The sequence below is a fragment of the Lactuca sativa genome, chromosome 9 (assembly GCF_002870075.4).
Source record: "Lactuca sativa cultivar Salinas chromosome 9, Lsat_Salinas_v11, whole genome shotgun sequence".
Taxonomy (NCBI): Eukaryota; Viridiplantae; Streptophyta; class Magnoliopsida; order Asterales; family Asteraceae; genus Lactuca; species Lactuca sativa.
In genome coordinates this window covers 80,036,892-80,053,343 of record NC_056631.2, presented here as the reverse complement: position 1 = coordinate 80,053,343, position 16,452 = coordinate 80,036,892, and the positions used below count along the sequence as shown (strand labels likewise).

Genomic DNA, 16,452 nt, shown 5'->3' with positions numbered 1-16,452 from the left:
AATGTTTGCAAATGTATTATTAATTGTACTTAGAAAATTTATCCAATTATAATATTTATTTTCAAAATTATTTTATGAGGATATTGTAATGTGAAAAGTAACGAATTTTTATCACTCAACGGAAATCATCTTAAGAACCTAATTTTATTTGAGATCGAAGAAATTTTGCTTTATAACAGTTTCGGCTTAAAAATATACTATATAAAAGTCTAAACAAAAATTATATCTTATTAATTTAATAAAATTTTATAAATATTTAACTTTTCATTACTATCTTTAATTATCAATATTTATTTACCCGTGGTTTCCACGTTGTTGTAACCTAGTTAGTTTTATAAACCCTAATTTCTAGTTAAATAATAATAGGTAAAAAGTAAAAGAAGAGTAAACACAAATAAAAATAAAAGTGAGAGGTATATAGAAAACAACACACCCGACCCGTCAGTCTACAAAATAAGCCCAGCAACAGTCTTATAAACCCTAATTTCATAGCCTATATACACACATCCAACCTCCATTCTCTCAATAGATCGCCGCTTCTATCTTTTTTCCTTTTTATGTTCTAGCTTTCCACTGCTTCTTTGTTTTTGTTTTGATTCTTGAAAATTATTGATTGAAAGATCGCGGTGATGACTCGGAAATTCAAGCTCAACAGACCGGAATGCAGGCATCTCTCTTTCGAGATTTGTTTGCGTGTCGATAATCCCGCTGAACTGAGCGATCTTTCTTTTACATTTAAAATTTTCTATTTTTTAATTCTGTTTTGAATTTCTTGATTTGTTTTGGCAAATGAAAGATGTTACGATGAGGATTCAAAGCTCCCTCTTCTGATTTCTTAGTTGAGGAAACTCTGCTGGCAGAATCGAACCAAATTAAACTTCATGCCTTCTGAGTAAACTCTTTCGCCGATTTAATATATTTAAATCACGTCTATTTCATAATCAACTTCGTAATAATATTATTGAAACATTTCGTTGTTTTAAAGATTGATTTGTTAAAATTAGGTTATGTTTTGATCTATTTGTTGATGCGCAGCCCTTAAGATCGCCTTCCAATTAGCTAAATGGAAGCGTTTTGAGTCATAGCTACGCTATATCAAATCTGATGCGTACATGTATATGTATGTATCAATTTCAAGGTTTCTCTTTAGGGTTTTCCTTTCGAGAATCTTTTATCCTAGAAGAATAAAATTAATTCGAAGCGAATTCATTGTTATTTAAATCTATAACGTGCTTAATTTTTTGAAACTCTTTTACGATGATTTATTATCGTTTTGGTGTTTCAGATTCTTAAGGGGTTTGGATTTTTGATGAAAGCTTCGGTTTTTTCTTATGGGAAACATCATTGTTTTTACTTTTATGTGTTCTGTTTATTCATTTGTTTACTTATTCAGATTAAAATTTCGTTTTGAATAAAATAATGTTGATTGTTTTTTGGTAATTGCAAGAATGAGGAGAAACTTTTTTTGGGAAAGCAGTAATTGCTCGATGATTATTACCATTAAAGCTTATTGATATTCTGACTTGCCTTCGCCAATAATTTAATTAAAAAAATTCTAAGGGTTTGTTATAGATTATAATTCAACACCCACTTCGATTGATAATCTGTGTTCGCAAGATATTTGCAATTGGTTCGTATCATTTATTTAAACAGAGAAATCGCGGTTGAGAATCTACTTGTGGTTACTGATTCGAGCATCCATAATTCTGTCTTAACCGCGTTTCTCTGTTTAAATTGATGGTTTGGATCACCTTCGATAAGGTAGCGGTATAAGGAGTTGAGAGTTCAACTAACGTTTATATTGATATAACGTGTTATTTTAAATTGTTTTTTCAAACAATTTTCTGTTTACATTTTAAAAGACTCAGTTTATCTCATTGGTTCATTGAAGAAGCCTATTCATTTTCATCCACTAAACTCTTACACTTGTAAAAACAAAGTAGAATTTCAATTTTATTTTACAATCGTTGTAATATTTTTTCGAATATTATTTAAAATTTTACTGACTGTTTAAAATTTATATGTTAAAAGGCATTTTTTTATATATTGGTTACTCATACAATTCCAATATCTATAAAGCATCTACCTGTAGCATATTTTGTTACTATCTTACGTTGAATATGCAAAAGTAATGCAGTGATTATGACCTTTTATCTTCGTACAATTTCAAAAGTTAGATCTAGCAAATATGTATTTTCTTTAGTCTGTCAAATATGTTGTATTTAATAAATGCCTAGTTTGTAATCATGCTTTGTGACCTATCTAATAAAATCAATTCAAAATTTCTACCACAAGTTGCTGAAGTTGATCTTATATATTTGCCCAACAGCAGCTTATTGTCGATGTGCGTGTCTATATATATGTATGTAAATTACAAATATTTCTGTACATCTTAGATCTTGGTATTTCCAACAGCAGCTTATTGTCGATGTGTCTATATATATATATATATATATATATGTATATGTATGTATGTATGTAAATTACAAATAGTCATATACATTACGAAAGTAATTAAAATTCTCTTAAATTTTATTCCTTTTATTTTTTTACTTATATTAATTAAACGGACAATTTTTAAATTAATTTCATTAAATGTGTCAATAAATTTAAATTAATTTCATTAAATATTTTAATATATGTGACATGTCAATATTTGATATGATATGGGAGGAAGATAAGTAGAAGTAAATTATAGAATTGTATATAATTTCTCATTTAATTTTATTGTAGAATGGTATTTAATTTTTCATGTCATTTTCTTTTGGTAGTTTTGAATAAATGTTTTTTTATTTGTTATTTTCTCTTTTTTATATAGCATTTTATAGTTGCATCTCAATTAAATAGCCAATAAATTATAATATTCCTACTCATATACTATTTAATATAGTATTTAATATGTTTTTTTAATATCATATTTAAATAAAATTTTATTTAAAATTTTATATTATGTATTTTGTTTTATCAAATCTGTAACAAATAGTTTCTAATATAAACTTAATAAAGACAGTTAAGAAAAGCGCAAAACACCTTAAAAGAACCGAAGTTGATTTTATTTTTCTAAAAGTATTTTAGAAAGTGGAAATGATTTGTACAAAATAGTCTTATTTGTACATAACATTTTATGCTTAATAGAGTGTACAATACAACAAATTAAACCATAAATTGTCGTGTAAGGAGTAATTTTGTTGTGTACTAATCAGTCACTTTAGAAGTCTTTTCTTTTCTTAGTATATTGCTTAGTAAAGTAGAAATAGAAACAGCAGTTAGCCTTCCTTAATTGGCAATGCCAATTTTAAATAAGAAAAATAATAAACCGGTGATTTTCGAATATTCGTTATGATAAGCATGATAACACTCTTAATAACATTTGAGATATTTTACGGTAACTTCAACTATTATTTAAGCCGATATAAATAAACATTGCTAGATCTGATTTTATAAAAATGTAGAAAGAAGAAATAGACAGGAATAACGTAATTGATTGAAATTATTCAAAATTAGATATATTTTTAACGCTTGCTTTGTGGCCCATCTCATGATTTGTGGGGTTTACATCCAAATTGTTTTATGTATCGTTGTATGAGGACCCTAATTGTTTGATTATTTTCGTGTCAGAGGGGTATGTATAGTTGAGTATAGTTCGGGAATTAACATTCAACTTTAAAACAATCTTTATCTGTTTTCTAATTATTTGATTTGATGATGATTATACATGAAAACCCGAACCGAACAGAATTAAGCCCAAACAAACAAATTGATTCGGTTTTTTGGTATTTATAATGAGTTTATTTTGTTTTCGAGTTATTTTGTCTGGGTTATCTAAATAAGCATTTGGTTCTAAAATCCTGTCTTGTAATGAAAATTTACTTTTTAATTATATTTTTCTTGTTACACTAAATGACCTATATTCAATTGTATTTTTGGTTGTTTGGATTTTATGTTTTTACATTTCATGAATAGTTAATTTATGTTTACATTTTTACTATATAAATACTAACATTTTTTTTTTGCATATTTGTAACAATTTTCTATACCTTGCATTATTTTTTATTAACAAATTTGTTTCTCTAAAGGATTTGTTATGAAATCATAAGATGCAAAAGTCATATAAAATACAATATGTATAACGATATTGTAAATTTTATTTCGGTTATAGAATTCTATTACATTTTATTTGGATCTTTTCGGTTATATTATCTTCTTGTATATGTTATTCGGAAAACAACCAAATCAAACCAATTAATACATAACCAAACCTGAATTGGTTATTTGGAAGGATGAAGCTTGGGTGAAACTAAGTGGAGGTCTGAACCGACTGATGTTGAAAAATCAGCGGAAGAGTTGTGGTTAGGGGTGAAATGCCGCTCGAACCCAGAGCTGAGTACGTGGTTTTGATCATGTGTTTTCACTTTGCAAATGCAACCGAGATCTTTGGAAGTGGATTCGTGATTTAGGGAAGTTTAGAAATGTTATTAGAGATCTAGTTAGTGTGGAAGTTGATCTGAATTTCAATTGGGTTAGGTCGGCTTCTTCTTATGCTGCATGACCATATTCAAAACAAAATCTTTTAAGGTTAACTTTTACTCTTCTCTTTTGTTGATTTGAAAGGCTATAAACATGATTTTTTAACCGATTTAGTTTCAATAGGTTGGTGTATTTGGTAGTTCCTCATTGTAGCCTCTTGCTAGAGTTGTTTTACTTGTTCTAAAAAAAACTTAAATAAGTAATTTTGTGGCAAAAGGTGATAAGTTTATCATTTGAAACGGTTGTGGAAGATGGCTACCATACTGGATCCAAGGCTATGTATATAGGCCTGACAATCTTGTCGTGTTCGGGTTGGCGTGTTGCTGGTTGGCGGGTCAAAGTATACCAACCCAAACACGACCCATTTAAATATACAGGTCACGGGTTGGCGGGTTTGGAACATAAACCCATATATGACCCACCAACCCATTTATTTATACGGTTTCACAAGTTGGCGGGTTCGTGGGTCCAAATTTTAGATATTTAAGTCATAAACATCCAAATGAAAATTAAAAACATTCATAGAAAATGTTACAGACTTAGCCTTATAGGTTACGACTTATGACCTTAGACCATCCACCACGAGTAATAATGTCAAAACAATCAAATGGTCTATGAATAAATGGTATATATATTATATAATACTTATTAAATATTAATACCTGATATATAAATACATTTAAAAATATAATAATTTTTTTATTAAGAATATAAACGGGTTGGCGGGTCAACCCGTTTATTTTTGAGAAACCCATATATGACCCGTTTAATAAATGAGTTGGCGGGTTGACGGGTTAACGGGTTGGCGGGTTGAAAAACTCAACCCAAACCCATTTATTTTGTGTCGTGTCGCGGGTCGTGTCGCGTGTCGTGTCGAGAATTGCCAGCCCTATATGTATATCGTTTATTTTTTTATTGTAATTTGAGTTTGTTGTGTTTTATATTTCTAACATGTAGCAAAGATCTGTCATTTTAAGCTGCCAAAACTTAGATAAAACCATTTTTTTAGTTGACAAAATGCTAGAATATTAGCTTCCAAAATTATGTAAAATTTGTAAATTTGTAGTTGCTAAAAGTTTAGGTTTTAAGCTTCAAAATTTATTCAAAAATAAGTTCTTTTTTATTTTAGCTCAAAAGACGACATTTTTTAATCAAAAGAAAACTTTTAATAAAAATGTGTTATAAATTTCTTTAGCCATTGTACGTACCAATTAAAAAAGAGTCCAGGTTATTTAGCTTTTAAGTAATTAAATTTAATTAGAAGTGTTTCACCATAAGTTCTAGGGTTAACCGTTTCCAAATAACTGGAACAATATTTTAATACTATTTTAATTAACCCCAACCGGCTTGGAACGAATACTCTTCACAAGTCGGTACATATTTTAATACTATATATAATAGATCATGTATCTAGATATATAAATATTTAGGTTGTGTTTGACACGTCACTGTTAACTGATAAGCTAGTTTATTTTTCTAAGTTTATTTATTTATTATTTTTTTTATGTTGTGTTTGACAAGCCAAAAAGTAGTTAATAAGCTAACTTTTTAAAAACCCACTTCGATTAGCTTTTTGGGCTGTGTTTGTAGCGCCACAGCTAACTGAAAAACTAACTTATTTTTCGAGTTTTTTTAAGTTGTCATGTTTGGCAAGCCAAAAAGTAGCTTATAAGCTAGTTTATACGCTAACTTTTTAAGAAACTACTTAGACTAGCTTTTTAGGAGCTTTTTAAAAAATTTTCAAATATACCCCTTAATTAATTATAAAAACAGATTATTTTAAATGTCATTTTATGTCATTTCATATTTTTCAGCTAGATTTTCAATTAGTTTTACCAAACATCATTTTTTATCAGCTAACTTTTTATTTAACAGCTAGATTTTCACATATCAGCTACTTTTCAGCTAACAACTAGCTTTTCAGCTAACAACTAGCTTTTTAGCTTGTATGCCAAACATAGCCTTAGTAGTTTTTATTTTTATTTTTAAAATATACCTGTTAATAAATTATAGAAACACATTTTCTTAAATGTTTGTTTATGTGATTTTATAGCTTTCAGCTAATTTTATCAAACATCAATTTTTATCAGCTATCTTTTTATTTAACAACTAGCTTTTCAGCTGTTAGTCAGCTTTTCAGCTAATAGTTAGCTTTTCAGCTAGTACGCCAAACGTAGCATTAGTTTTGAATTTTGGAATACATTTCACCAATGTCAAATACAAAAACAAGTATAATCACAATACTTTTATTTTCTCAAACATTTCACATAATTTTTTAACATTAAAAACCATAAAAATTGTGATCTAACTAGTATAACAAGATTGCATCATTTTCTCATCATTATATATTAAAAAAATTATTTAACAATATCAATCATATTTTTCTTTCTAATATTTAATTTTGGAAAAACATAATGTAAAATAGAAATATTTCTCACAACATCTACATAAATATGTTAAACGTGAAAGAAAACGTAAATATAAATGTAAAAAAAGAAATATGGAATTTTTGTTACAAATTATTGGTTGTGGAGACCAACAAATGAAAAGGGGTATGGAATAATTCACTTACACCCTCACAATGTAGAGATGAACGTTAGGACCAAAAGCCGATAACAATTAAAACAAATAATCATTATTGATATGGTCTTCGATTATTATAAGATTGCCTTAATCGGTATTCAAGTAAACCAATATCATAAGCACTTATTCCAGGGTTAACCGTTTCCAAATAACAGGAAACGAAACTTGAAGGGAGTTTATTCAAACATGGTGTACACGTACGGTGGGAAGAAGGATCTGCCTCACTTGGCTCTCTCCTTGTGCATTCACTGTGGAAGATGAGAAAAAATCAATTAAAACAAAATCGGACTCCTCCCCTTAAGTCACTTAAGGATAGACAACTTTGTGCTTGCATAAAATCAGGAAAATGATATGGAATTATGGATTTCCTTATTTTAAATGGCTACACAATCGTTTAAGTGCCTCGTCTTTAATTTTTTCTCTCAATCCATAACTTCAAGAAAGAACACAAATGACAAACCCTTTGATTTATGCTTCCGCTGCTACTACTATGTTATTCCAGTGCTTGCTCATTCTATTGCAAGTTTTGTTTAATAAATTTGAAGTTATAGCAACCAACTGACTCTTAGTCTAAGTAACAAACTCAATTGGGTTTTCAGTTTTAGGGTTTCACTTTTGTCAAATCGATTTGGTGATGGTTCCTCTGCATCTACATTTGATGCCCTTTCTTTCATTTGCTTTAAGATTTGGAATTTAATGTTTTTTTATTGAATTTAAGGAGACTGGGCAATCTTTTAGGGCATATGAAAAGGGGAGAAGAAGGTAATAGTATATAACTTTAATGGTTTTACTTTTATTGTAATTAAATTTATCATCTCATTCAATCTTTCTCCTTTTGTCGAATACTTTTTGTCGTATCCTCGTACTTTGCCTTATAGGTTAATCCTAGGCAGTAACCGTCACTCCATCATACTCGCATACATTTTCTCATATTTTGGTCAGGTGTAGCTGCCTTGCTGAGGTAATTTTCCTTGTTATCCTTGGAATGGTGTTACATTCAATAACATGCCTGATCTACCCTAAATCGTAGCTAAGTTAATTTGCATTTAATCAATTTCATTTGCAAAAGATCAATTACCTTACCATTTTTCATATGTGCACGCGACGTATTTGTAGAAATGTGAAGATCCCCATTTAAATCATTACTCATAGTCAACAATGATGAGTCTTTTGATTTTTCAAATTCCAATTTACTGTAGAACTTAGGAAAGTTGTTACACTTTAAAGATTGGTCATCTATTATGTTGAGGTCTTCGAGTAAAGTAACTACGTTTATGATTTCCTTGTAATTTACGTTAAAGGTTAAATCTTTTATTGGTATTCATATATAATTATTTACTCTACCTTGACACATGTTTGAATTATACTATTATTCTATTTCTACAATTCTTTTTTGCTTTTGTAGCCACAATAAGAAAATGGTGATAAATGTAAGTAGTAATTGATTATTTGTATTCTATTATGATTTGTATGTTTTCACCTTTAAGTTTCCTTTTTAATCACTAACATTTATTTGTTTCTATTCTAGTTATAATGTCTTCTTTGACCCCTGATATTGATTATCCAATGTGTTTTGACTTATGGAATGCTACTACTGAGATGATTTCACATTATGGGGCGGTGTAATTCATTACAGAAAAAGGCATGATTTATATGCATTAGGTATTTTGCAAATTGATTATACTTTTGGTTTCTTTTTTTTCCTTTTCTAACTGTTGGAGATTGATTATACCTTTGATTTTCCATGTAGATGATGTAAAGTCTGATATTACAAGAGATATTGTACGAGTAAAAGTGTAAAAGTGTGACCCTCCAAAACGGTATATATGTAAACTTACAACCACACACAAAGGACTTTTTGGATATCTCTAACCCAAAAGCAATGTAAGTTGACAAACTTGGTCCATATTATTATGGTTTGCTTTCCCTATTTGGTGCCAATGGATATTCCATGTAAGGTTAGATTTTTTACATGATTGATTGCACATGATTCATAAATCTATATATCTGACTTTTTTTTTTTTTGACCTAACACACATAAAACGACTTAATGGGAGAAAGTCTTCAAATCCTAACTTTTCTAATATATTTTTTCTCATTTACTTTTTTCTTCCATTTCCCGAAGGGTTAGTGTATTTTATTTGTAGATTCCGATGGGATTTGGAATTCAAGAATCTCAAATGGATGATATTCAATTCACACATAATCCTTCACATTTTATGTGTGATGGGTTTCACCAGTCCTAAGAGACTGTGGAAGAAATTCTGTTTTCTTTCTTTTTTTATTAAAAGACCATAATGCCCTCATTGACATATAAAAAAAGATTAGAAATTTCTATTTAGAATAAACAAATATATTAAAATAATACTACAATTTTCAAAGTTGCTTAATTTAATGAATTTTATATCATTTTATGCCAACCAAACGTATGCCATGTTGTGATTACTACAATTCCTTTGGTAGAATACATACCCTCTTCTAATTACATTTTCTGAAACAATTATTGAATATGTTTTTGTCTGAAGGAAAGTAAATTACCATTTTAATTTCATAAAATTCATCAACTGGGGGGAAAAGGAAAAAGGGCAGATATGTAAAGGTTTAGGATATTAACATATTAAGTCAATTTTTTTAGATTAACCCGTTAGGTCAGTCTGTGTAGATTAAATTAGTTAATCCCATGTATGTGTGTGACAATACACCAGAAGATCCTATCAGTTCATGTTCTATCAGTTTCTTTTGAATACACTTACAATACTTTATTGTAATTGTAGAAATTTCATGCTATGCTAAAACCAAATTTCTTAACAGGTTAACCAGTGCTTTCTCATGGGTTAATCTAATGTAACTTCATTCATGGAGGTAAAATTTATAAACAAATGTAACTTCCATTTATATGAAACACATTAAAATTTTTAATCTTGGTAAGCTCATATAGATGCATAGGTGATATGAGATCTATAATTTGGAACTATATTTAGATTGATTTTTTTTTCATTTTTTGTAAATTGAGGCGAGGTCTATACAAAAAGTAGCAAAAAGGAATTTTGAAAATTTGAGTAAAAAGGGTCAAGGCGGTGAGCTGCAACCAAAGGCAGTGACAAGTGGATATTGTCCTTGAGTCCACCTCATGTTCCACTTTTATTATGTTTAAATATATACATTGAAGTATAAAAATGAATTTAATTTTTTTAACCAATATATTGTAGGGGAGCCACCCAAATAGAGAAGAAAAATGGAGGTCATCAATGTCACTTAGTATCAAGCTATTGCAAAAGAGAAGTTACCAAAGAAGGTGTAGACTACTATGCTTCTGGTGTTCAAGAATCTAGTAAGTAAATTTGTTTGTAACTCAAGTAACGACAATACCCTTTCGATTGTATGTTGTTTGTTTTGAAAGATTTAGTTTTGGGAATGGAACATGTTTAGGCGTGTGAATATAGTATTTGGCTTGTCATTTCTTAAAGTATTCATAAAATAGCATCCCATTTTCCCAAAATAGCAACTTATGTTCTGAATTGTGGACTTCTATTTGATATCAATTAAAAATCCACTTTCTGAAAATAACATCAAACTTTCTAAAATAATAATTTTATATAATGAAACGAAAATAAGATTCTATCCTACACTTAAAATGAAAGTAAATTGTTATATTAAACATTAAAATAAAACTATAAAAAATGGAAGCATAAATTTAGGCAAGATGCTATTTAGACAATAAAATTAAAGTACATTGCTATTTTTTACATTTACCCCACTCTTGGGCTATACCTTGAATTATCTATGTACTTTTATGCTAACTTGTGCCTGTCACGAATCACGATATACCCACTATTATGTTTAAAGTTAGTAAATTTATTAATAACAAAATTAAATTTCACCTAATAAATGAAAATAATACTCTACGCTACCCTTCATTTTCCGTACCCCTTTCCTCCCTCCCTCCTTCCTTCACATAAATTATCTAACCTATGGTGTGATTTTTGTAGGAGAGAAGAAAATGGAGGAAATAAGAAATCGAAACCTTGTATGCTACGATTCAACTTTATCATATGAAAGAATCAATCCATATAGGTTTGTTTCCTTTCTTGATTTCCTCCTTGGTTTTCCTTCAATTTAATTTATAAGAAACCCTAATTAATTCAAGGTTTGAACATTTTTTTTTTATTTTCAGTCTGTAATATGTATCTTGGTACTTGCTTTGTATAGTTTCGATGCATTTTCATGGACTAGTAACTCCTTCCGCAGGTTGAACACGAGTGTTTTAGAGGAGTTCTAGAAGAACGCATTCAAATAAGGTAACCTGGAGATCATGAACTCTTTTTTGAAATCTTCAATGTTATGTTTTTATAAGAATCTTATAAATTTCATTTAATAGATGAACACAAATAGCCAAAGTATACAATATCCTATCTATCCTCGACCCTTGTTGCAGGTGATATAATCACGATTAATTGAAGATCGATAATGCCTGGAGACAAAAAGATTAACAATCATATAGTTTTTCTGGTGCTGTTTTAGGTGTATGACAAATAAATCTATGTTGGTAAAATTTTAGGTGGTCAAAATTGTTGAATTTAGATTCTTTTTTTGGAGCTTATGTTCTTTTGAACATTTTCTTGAATTTGTAACTAGTTAAATTTTTTAACTTTTCAAGTTTATCATCATAATTTTAGCATAAAGGGTTGAATTCTCTGAAAATATGACACTTGAATATTTGATATAATTTTTTGTTCTTGGGTGCTTTAAATGTTTTTTCGGGGTTATGAAATGGTTTGTATGTAGTTGGCTCATTTTTTCAGCTATTAGATATGTTCTTATTATATTAAGAGAATACAAAATGTAGTTTCATCGGCATTGGTGGCCTTGTCAATAAGGGAGTTACGGATCAAAGTGAATATTATCCTCCTACATTTTGCTATGTGATCATCATCATCATCATATTTGGCTTTATGGGCTTTTTTTCGATAATGAAAGTGATGATGACATTCATATATTTTTTCGTAAACAAAAGGTAGAGAGCAAGTCCCTGCCCTACCTTTTTGGTTGGAGAAAAAATTACAATTTTTTTTTCTCATTCAACATCGGTCTCAGTCAAATGTATTACAATATAGTACAACCTGTATTGGCTTGTCATGTCTTCTGTATTGTGTACTTTTATAATTTATTTGAGATTAAATTAGCTTATATTTTTCTTTTACATGAAACGATTATGATGGTTCTTTCTATCAAAATTCCAATGGGGCCTCATTCATGGATAATAATGGTTCACTTCTCTACTCTATGCATGGCTACAACCCATATGTAGGTCAGACTTTCTTAGGTGTTAATGGGTAAAATCTTCATATACTATCATAAACATAGGTGAATTGTAATCATCCACTAAGATTGTTCAACCCATTTCAGTTGCAGCATCTGCTAAGGTTCTAAGTTTTGATGACGATAAAAATGATCTTGATGATAATCCAGGTGGTTATTACAACAATTTCCCTTTATATATATATATATATATATATATATATATATATATATATATATATATATATATATATATATATATATATATATAGTTATTTTTTCACTATATGTGACAACAATTCCCCTGAATATTTATATTGTTCTTTTTTAACTATATGTGCAATAAGTTTTCACCTTATGTTTATATGTAGAATGAGGCATATGTGCAGTAAGTTTTCACCTTATGTTTATATGTAGAATGAGGCAAGGAAAGAAATCTAAATTGTTATGGTGGCAGAAAAAAAAGAATCAAAGCTTCACAAAAGTCGAGATGATTATAAATGTTCAGACATTTCATTGTTTTTTTATATGTTCCATGCGTTTTACGCGGATTATAATCTAATTTCTAGTTAAAAAATACTAGGTAAAAAGCCAAAGAAGAAGTAAACACAAATAAAAATATAAATGAGAGGCATATAGAAAACAAGACACCCGATCCGTTTGTCCATAATTGGGCTTTGGATAATCATTTTGGAAATTGGGCTTTTGGTCAATTGGATTAGGCTTTGGCCTTGGGCCAAGATAGGGAAAGGGTAAAAAGGTCTTTTACCTTAGTATGTACTCTTAGTGTGAATCGGAACTCAACTATTAATTGAAAGTTACTTTGTGATTGATAGCTCAAAGATTTTAGCGGTTCATCAGCCAGAGACTTTCTTGTGAGATTCAACAGTGCAAGGTGAGTTTCCTCACTGTATTTAGCGGGTCGAAGGCACCAATGCCGACACATGTTTTTATTATGTAGAATGTTAGATGTCTGTGTGACTTTTGCATGTGTATGTGCTTGTATGCTTATCGGGTAAGGCCCGATGCCGGGCGGGGCCTGACGATCATTCTTTATGCTATCTATCTTTGTGATTATTTAATGTGTTATGTATTGATATGCTTACCGGGGATGACACAATGCCAAACAGGGCCCAATGACGATATTGTATGTAATTGTCTTTGTGATTATCGCATTTGTTTGTATGATTATATATTTATATATCTATATGTATTCCGAGAAGGTCTTGATGACTAACATATCTCTTTACCTAGCGGGGCTCGATGCTGGGCGGGACCTGATGCTGGACGGGATCCAATGCCGGGCGGGGCCCATTATATGTTTAGTATGTATAGTGTGTGGTATTTTAGGGAAATCACTAAACTTCGTTCTTATAGTTTTCCATTTTATGTTTCAGGTACTTCTAGTTTGAAAGAAAAGGGTCCGACTTGATCACAACGCATCCACCCATGTTTCCGCATTATGATGATATTGGGATTGTACTCGGATAACTGTTTTCTTACAAAGTACTTTTGAATATTTAGAAAAGGAATATTGAATGTCGACTTAAAGGTAATTAATTTTTTGGTTGAATTAAAAATGAAAATTATACCTCATAAGTTTTAGGAGGTTACATCCCTTCTCTCCCATTCGTGACTCTCTCAGATAAGAAGTAGGCCACGACGTATGGAATGTTGCAAAATACCCTGGGGGTAATAATGCACCATAAATAAAACAAATCCCATTCAGGGACGTTGTTTCCCCCTTATTTCGATTCACGCTAAACATGATGAGGCGGTGAAAAAAATGGTGAACCGGGGAAAGAATCGAGCTCTCTTGAAAAATACCCATATGGTAGATACCATTTGCAATTGTTGCCCAGAAATCATGAGGTGTCACCCCTACGGAAAAATCCCAATGCACGACTTTCAAGAATGCAGTAAAATTTCTTGTTATTTCGTCCGACTCTCAATATATCCCTAACCTATATCACAACTCAACAATTCTACACTCCTGGTTTTCCCCGTCAAGACGAAAGGAAATCTACCTACGATTGTTTGCATCTTCGTATCTTTCATCAAATTCGATCATGGAAAAGAACTCTACATACAACTCTTTATAACGGGCTCAGAAATCCAAAACAAATTCAGCTATCCGTTGCACGTAAACTGAAAACTGTCATCTGTAAATACTTTTCAAAAATAAGGCATGAATCTCTCTAATATTCCAACCCATACAATCCATTCCCAATCCTTAATTGGAGGTATAACTTTTGGATTAGGTATCTAAGCCAATAACTAAATTGGTATATACTTGAATTAAAAGCAAAGTCCTTTTGGATTGCCTTCTAGAAGCTGACTATAATGACTTTTGGAAAGATAGATTGGTTTATTGATTTTTAAAAGATTAATAAATTTAAATTAATGATTTATAAATATGTTATGAGAGTAATATATTAATTAGAAATAATATTATTTAATTAATAATTAATCTGAAATGAATTGAAATTAATTTTGGGATTAATTAAAAGTGCAAGGACTGAAGTTGTAATTGTTCAATAGTTAAACAAGTGAGAAATTCTATATAGATCCTAGGTTGGCTAGATTTTTGAGAGTTTCTTAGGGTTTGTAGTTTATTCCATATGGATAATTAGGAAACTAGATAATTCCATATTTGAAATAATATTATTTTATTTCTAATTAGGATTTCTAGGGTTTTCCTATAAGTTATAAATAGGGTCAATTGGCTCCTTATTTTCATCCACTCATACCCATAGAAATATAGCCGAAAATTTCATCCCCTCTCCTCTCTCCTCAAGTTTCTTAGTTGCTAGGGTTTGTGTGTGAACCATCAGAGGCACAAGTTTTCTGGTGCTTGATTCCGAGAGCTTTTGAAGAAAGGAATTGATTGATTATTTGCAATAATAATCAAAGTTATGTAAACACTATCTCTCTTATGAATTTCGATAATACTAGGGAACTACAAGAAAAATCCAAAATAGCAACGAAAGGTTGCTATGGAACGTATTTTTGTTGTTAATCTGCAACGGATTGTGCTATGAAATGTCATTTCATAGCTAATTTGCTACTAATTTTCTACGGAATTAATTATCCGTAGCAAATATTAGAATTGCTATGGAAACTGTTACTAACTCGAAATCTGTTGGTATATTGCTACCGATATTTCTATGGAAAAACCATTTGTAGCAAATTGTGAACGAAATTTTTTACGAAAAGACTTTCCATTGCAATTCTGCTATGAAACTAAATATCGTGGTTAATCTGCAACTAAATTTTTCAATGGGATAAAATTTCATACTTTCTTTGCTACGGAAGTATCATTCATAACTATTTAGCTGCGAAATTATGCTACGGAATTTTATTTTCGTTGCTTGTATTGCTATGAAAAAAAAAACATAGCTACGTTGTTAGGAATTTTGTTATGAAATTATATTCCATATAGAATTTGATAAGGAGTTTAAATTTACAACTATTTAGCTATGGAAATTTCCAACGACAATAAAACTCGTGGAAGTTTGATTATGGAGCCCATATCTGTTGCAAAATTTTTTACAATTTTTGTTAGGATTGCTTTTTTGTTGCTATTTAGCAACACATATTAGCTACGAAAATAAAGTCCATAGATGATTTCCTATGGAGTAAATGTCCATTGATATTTTTTAATGATTTTTGTTATGAAATTAAATTCCATAGCAATTTTGCTAATGAATGATAATTCATAGTTATGTTGATACGTAAATTTTCTACCAAAATCAATTTCGTAGTTGTTTTGCTATGGAGTAAATTAACCATACGATGTAAGTCACAAGCCATAAACCTTAACCTGTAAACCCTTAAATATTAAATTTTATTTGAGTACATGTAACTTTATTAACAAATTTTATATTATAATTTTCATCAAAGAATCAATTTGTGTTTCTGTAAAAAAGACAATTTATAAAATTAAAGTAAAGCTAAAGGGACAATTTTGGACTAATTTTATAAAGTATTTTACATTATGATGCCATATTAGGGACTTTATTTTCCTAAAGCGGGTTAAAAACG

The 16,452-nt window shown here is 29.9% G+C and overlaps 2 long non-coding RNA genes and 2 other non-coding genes across 5 annotated transcripts; all 4 read left to right on the top strand.

The window, feature by feature from the left end:
* Nucleotides 1-466: 466 nt before the first annotated feature.
* Nucleotides 467-1,345, top strand: LOC122196251 (uncharacterized). Its single transcript, XR_006187597.1, has 2 exons — nt 467-892; nt 1,036-1,345. It is a non-coding gene; the product is annotated as an uncharacterized LOC122196251 (long non-coding RNA).
* Nucleotides 620-723, top strand: LOC111902144 (small nucleolar RNA Z107/R87). The gene has a single exon (XR_002853690.1). It is a non-coding gene; the product is annotated as a small nucleolar RNA Z107/R87 (small nucleolar RNA).
* On the top strand, nt 795-896 carry LOC111902141 (small nucleolar RNA R30/Z108). Its single transcript, XR_002853687.1, has one exon. It is a non-coding gene; the product is annotated as a small nucleolar RNA R30/Z108 (small nucleolar RNA).
* Nucleotides 1,346-7,245: 5,900 nt separating the features above from the next.
* Nucleotides 7,246-11,811, top strand: LOC111902130 (uncharacterized). Of its 2 annotated transcripts, XR_006187598.2 has the most exons (7): nt 7,246-8,772; nt 8,861-8,994; nt 9,922-9,972; nt 10,320-10,441; nt 11,100-11,184; nt 11,359-11,408; nt 11,546-11,811. It is a non-coding gene; the product is annotated as an uncharacterized LOC111902130 (long non-coding RNA). The 2 variants fall into 2 exon arrangements; XR_002853685.2 differs by lacking the exons at nt 7,246-8,772; nt 8,861-8,994; nt 9,922-9,972; nt 10,320-10,441 and having other exon boundaries at nt 11,014-11,184.
* Nucleotides 11,812-16,452: the final 4,641 nt, after the last annotated feature.